The 5,727-nt window shown below is 54.5% G+C and overlaps 1 long non-coding RNA gene across 1 annotated transcript; it reads right to left on the bottom strand.

Moving 5' to 3' along the window:
* Positions 1–409: 409 nt before the first annotated feature.
* On the bottom strand, positions 410–1,864 carry LOC128929199 (uncharacterized). The gene is made up of 2 exons (XR_008475264.2): positions 1,465–1,864; positions 410–479 (listed from the first exon to the last, which is right to left on the bottom strand). It is a non-coding gene; the product is annotated as an uncharacterized LOC128929199 (long non-coding RNA).
* Positions 1,865–5,727: the final 3,863 nt, after the last annotated feature.

The raw sequence follows: 5,727 nt of genomic DNA, 5'->3' as shown, positions 1-5,727 counted from the left end.
GGCCATGGTGTTCAGAAATTCCATGGCCTACTGCAAACATGTGGTCCGGGCTGTATGTAATTGCTGTTACAGAGAGGGGAGGTGGTTTGGACCCCTGGCCAGGAGGTGAGGATGCAGTGGGTCACAGGCCCAGAGGACAGTGTCTTGCCCTCATGCTGTAAGGACAGAGGGATGTCAGGGTCTAAGTGTCAGCCTTCTCTAGCCAGCAGCCCACTATCAGGGAGTGGGGAGCTCTTATGCCCTCCTCTTTGGTATGGTGGGATTTATACAACACACTGACAATCACTTCTGCAGTGGCCATGGGATGGCTCAATTCACTTGGGGGAAGTTAGATGACCATCCTTTTGTGGCCATGGAAAAACTGCCTGGGATGCCTTTCCCAGTCAGCTCACGAGTGGCGTGTGGTTACCTGTTTGGAATGACCTGGTCTCCTTATAATCAGCCACACCCATCGCCCCCAGGCTCTGAGCCTTTTCAGCCTAAGGGAAAGAAAGCATTGAGTATTAGTCATCAAAATACATGGAGCAACATGCTGGTAGCTATGAACCTGACTCACTTGTTTGAGAGTGTCCTGAAATGCATTTGGCAACAGTGCCCCATCCGTCATAGCAATAATCATGCTGATCACCTTGTCTGCAGGAGAAGCAAGGAGTGACCTACTCAGCAAAGGCCCCAGGAGTGACCTTCAGAAGATCTGAGACCCCTACAGGCACCGGGCCTGCAGCACTGCTCATTCTAAGGCATGCCAGCTGCCCCCACCTCATCCTCCAGGGGAGAGGTTGCCAAGACCCAAGCACCTGCCATCCAGAGACCTCTAGAGTGAGTGGGGGGCCTCAACCTGGTACCCATTTTACAGAGGAGGGATGAAGAGGGGCAGGGACCTTCCCATCAGGATTCCTGAACCCTCACCCACTAGCAGCCTGCACCACCTATGCCTGAGGACAGCTCCAGCCAGGATTCCCCAAGCACAGGCCTGTCTCATGGGCTGGGAGAGGAGCCACTGGGCTCTCCTATAATAGACAGGCTCAGGGAGGCTCCCTGGGGGCTGGGTTCTGCTGTGGGCAGAGCCTGTGGGCAGCATTGCTGGCATCTCTGGGCCCAGGAGTTCAGGAATCCAGGTCAGTGGCATCTGGGCAGGGGACCCCACAGTCACCTCAATGCCTTTTCCCACTGGCCCCACCTTTTCCTGACAAGAGCTGCAGCCCCACAGTCGGGAGTGGGAGTCGGGGGCCATAGAAAGATTCTACACTATCTGAGACACGGTCAGAGGATGGAAGTTAGTCAAACGGGAGACAAGGAAGAGACAAAAAAGACTAAGATGTTTGCAAGGGGGCAAACCCTTTGCCTCTTCTCTTCCTTTTCACACAGCCCAGCTGGAGGGCAAGCACCTCTGGGTTATGAGCACCAGGACTGCACACGCAGGGTCCCATGAAGTTTGAAGGATTCCATGGGGTGGGGGCTTACCATGCTCATTGCACTGGGGAGGGACCTAGAGCTCAGAGCAGGTGAGCAATTTGCTCCAAGAGGCAGGGCAGGAATCTGCACACAGCTCTCTGAGGCCCATACCCAGCTGTTTCTCCGAGGGGACCACCATGGGGAGAGCAGGCACATGGAGTCAACACATTGAATCTGCTAATTTGCCTGTAAGGAAAGGAAGATGTGTTTAAAAGTGCACTGTGAGGCAATTCCTGTAATACTCTAAGAGCGTGATGAACTAGAGCACACTGTCTGAGCTCCAGTGGTCGGTATCGTTTTACCTCATTCCTGCATGAATGTGTGTCCTTAGGGCTCAAGATCCTCTATTAGAATAAGACGTTCATGGATTGCTTTTCTGAGAAAATTAAGCAAAGAGGATTGAGGTGGAGAGGGGTTGACTGTTACTAAACAGTTCCTGAGCTCTCCTGGGAGGAGGAGGGAGGAGGGTCAGGCAAATAACTGGTCCTGCTCATTCATCAGTGTGACTTTGACTAGAGATATTTTTGCTTTCTCTGCCTTGGATCTGGTTAGCACAGTGGGAGGGAGGGTGTGGGGTTGGGAGCTGCTTAGCTGGTACCCCGGGTATGGTCAGTCTTTCTCTGAGCTCGTGCTTGTCTCAGGGCACTTAGGCTGAGCTTATAAAGGCCCAGCATGAACCCTCCATGGTTAAGAGGGAGCAGCCCATAGATGCACAACTACAGATCAGGCCCTTCCAATGGGACCAGTTTTCTTAACCCTAGCCATAACCCTAACCCTAACCCTAACCACTAACCCTAACCCCTAACCCTAACCCTAACCCTAACCCTAACCCTAACCCCTAACCCTAACCCTAACCCTAACCACTAACCCTAACCCTAACCACTAACCCTAACCCTACCCCTAACCCTAACCACTAACCGTAACCCCTAATCCTAACCCTAAACCTAACCCTAACCCCTAATCCTAACCCTAACCACTAAACCTAACCCTAAACCTAACCCTAACCCCTAATCCTAACCCTAACCACTAAACCTAACCACTAAACCTAACCCTACCCCTAACCCTAACCACTAACCCTAACCCCTAATCCTAACCCTAAACCTAACCCTAACCCCTAATCCTAACCCTAACCACTAAACCTAACCCTACCCCTAACCCTAACCACTAACCCTAACCCCTAATCCTAACCCTAAACCTAACCCTAACCACTAACCCTAACCCTAACCACTAACCCTAACCCCTAATCCTAACCCTAACCCTAACCCTAACCCTAACCACTAACCCTAACCCCTAACCCTAACCCTAACCCTAACCCTAACCCTAACCCTAACCCTAACCCTAACCCAAAGGCATGCAACTGAGATTCAGGAAAAGGCAATGGAGCTGGCATTTCTAACCGTAACTCTAATCCTAATCCTAAACCTAACCCTACGGGCTTCTCTTGTGTTGGGCACTGTATCCTTCAATAGGCAGGGCTGAGTTTGGAAAAGGTCATCCTGCTAAGCCCCCAGCCCTGCACCCAGTGCCCAGAGCTCCAGACCCCTGACCCTGATTCAATCTCCCACACTCTCTTTATTCTACCAAAGTAGCAAATCTACTTCATTAGAAAGCCACAGCTCCTTGACTTCCTGTGCCCCTGAAACAAAAAGACCAAAGGCTGGGAGAAGCAGCCCCACAGGGTGTGCAGGCAGCTGAGCACTGATCTGTAGGCTGGCTGGGGGATGTGGCCTGTCAGCCTCTGTTAGAGCAGACAGGACTGGTTGGGCCAGGCAGGGCTGCTCTAGTGGCAGGACTGGGACAGGCTAATCCAATGTGACGGGCTGAGCCAGCACAGCAAGGCTGGGCCGAGCATGGACCCTGAAGGCTGGCTTCACACTGCTGGCAGAGAGTCCCTGCCATGTGGGGGAGCTCTGAGAGCCCCAGCCAAGGAGGGAAGGCGGCCAGGCCCTGCCCAGCCCCTGCTGCCCCTCTGGTCACCACCCAGAGTCTTTCCCCGTGAACTTGCTTTCTTCGCCCTCATGCCCACCTAGGTCTCCCTCTCCCAAACCCACAGCACACGATGCACAAACTCAAGCCTCCCCCAGTGTAGGGAGCAGAATCCCCTCCCAGCTCTTCCTCAAAGCAATAAGTGGGGCCCAGGCCCCAATCCAGTCCTCAGGGTCCTCACCTCTCTTCTGCACTTCACCCTCTCAGTGACCAGTTTCATGAATATGCATCAGAAGTGTTCTCACCTCCTGCCAATCAGGAACTCTGCAGTGCCTCCTGCTGGGCCCAGCCACCCCTCTAGGCCACCTCCAGCTGCCTGAGCTTGCTCCTACTGTCTCCCTCCAGCTCCCCAGCCCAGCCTGGGGCTCAGGACCCCACCCATGGACTCCCTTTTCTGAGACTCACTAGGAGACCAAGCTCTTCTGCATTAAACTCCCAGCACTCCCCCTGACCCTGACCCTGACCCTGTCTCCCTCACACAGCTAGGGTCAGAGCAGAGAGAGACACACAGAGATTAGCAGCCAGCACAAGAAGTTGTTTACTGGACACATACACCTGCCCGCCAGCCCCTGCACCCCAGAGAAGGAGGCAGAACAGAGGGAGGGCAGGGGAGGAAGAAGGTCAGGGAGGCCGAGAACTTCGGGAGCACAGGGGCCTGCAGGTAACAGTGCAGCCAGGCATCGGAGGAGCCTGCTTAGGGGAAGAGGCATTGGGGTGAGGGTGAGTTCTGTGAGTTGCCCTGACCTACCTGTCCTGTGCGCTGTCAGGCTCCCAACCAAGGTCTCAGAGAGCCCCTCAGCTCCCTGGGGATCCCTCTAGCCCAGGACCTCAGGCCTCCCTTGGGGACTCGAAGCAGCACTCCCCTTCCTGAGGTGAATGTGAGCTGCAAGGATGTTGCTGCCCTCTGTGGAGTAGGTGATGAAGGACAGCATGCTCTCAGGCTGGAGAGGAAGCATGGGTCCCTGAGAAGCCGGAGGCACCAGCTGCACAGGACCCAAGCACAGCCAGGGCAGGTGAGGCCCATTCCCCACCTCCCACCCCAACTCTCCCACCTCGGGGCCTCTTGCTGGACACAGGATGGTGAGATAAATAGTGAAGGACTCTGAGGCCTATGGAGACGAGGGGTCCATAAAACAGAGGAGTTGGCACAGCCACTTGCTGCATCTCCACACTCTCAACATCCACAAAGAAATCAAACTCACACACACACACCATGTTCACATACACACATGCACACTCATGCATGCATGCCACACACACAGTCACCCATGCACATAAACACATGTACCCCATACTGAACAGGTGAGGAGACACACACACAGCCCTTCCAGCTGGCCTCCCTTCTACTGGAAAATTCTTTGCCTCCTCACCCTGTTCCCTCCTCTCCTTCCTCTCTCTCATTCCTCCTCCATCTCAAAGGAGTGACTGTCCCTATCGGCTGCCATGATCCGGCCCCCCTTTCCTCTCCCTGACCCTCCTTCCTGCCGGCTGACCCTCACTGGCCCTCAGCGACAGTGCTGCCCTATGTCCCTAGCAGAGTGCCCCCCCTGCCCTTGTTGCTCATTCATTTTACCAGCAGTCATCAGACTTTTCTTCCTTAAGTGCCACCTTGATCATGCCACTCCCCTGCTCAAGAGCTCTCTCTGGCTCTCTATGGCTCACAACAGAAAATCCCAGCTCCTTGGGCTGGCAAAATTAGCCCCTATGGCTTTGGCCTCAAACTGACCTGCCCAGCCCTCTCCCAGCCCTCCCTGAGCTAACCCATTCCCAGCCAAGCCAAACCACTCACTCCACCACAGGTCCCCTGTCTTTCCCATCCTGCAAGACCCAGTTCAAAGACCCACCTCCCTGGACGCCGCCCTTGACTTTGTTTTCCTTTAACCTTCCATGTGAGTTCTTTGTCCCTTTCGTGAGCTCTCAGCACTGTGTAACCCAGGATTCCAGGATTGTGCCTAATGTCCCCTCCCAACCTGTGATGGCCCCAAGGGCAAACTGCCTTCCCTGCAATATGCATGGGCTCGTAGGCAGGAGTCAGCCAAGGCCACGGAGACCAGATGGAACCAGTGAGCGCCAGCCTCATTCCTATTTCACATTGCCACCCTGGGCTCTGTGTTCCCCACCGAGGGACTCCCACACCCACCCCATCTGATGGGATGTGCTTTCTGCCTGCCAGAGGAAAGGGTTCCTGCAGTGCAGGGGAGGCTGAAGCCATACTTTTCATTTCTCTGAAATCTGTTTCATGTTGCAGAGCTATAAAGGTCAAGACAGGAGTCCAGACTGCTGGGC

The sequence above is a fragment of the Callithrix jacchus genome, chromosome 12 (genome assembly GCF_049354715.1).
Source record: "Callithrix jacchus isolate 240 chromosome 12, calJac240_pri, whole genome shotgun sequence".
Taxonomy (NCBI): Eukaryota; Metazoa; Chordata; class Mammalia; order Primates; family Cebidae; genus Callithrix; species Callithrix jacchus.
This window is presented reverse-complemented; position numbering and strand designations above follow the sequence as displayed.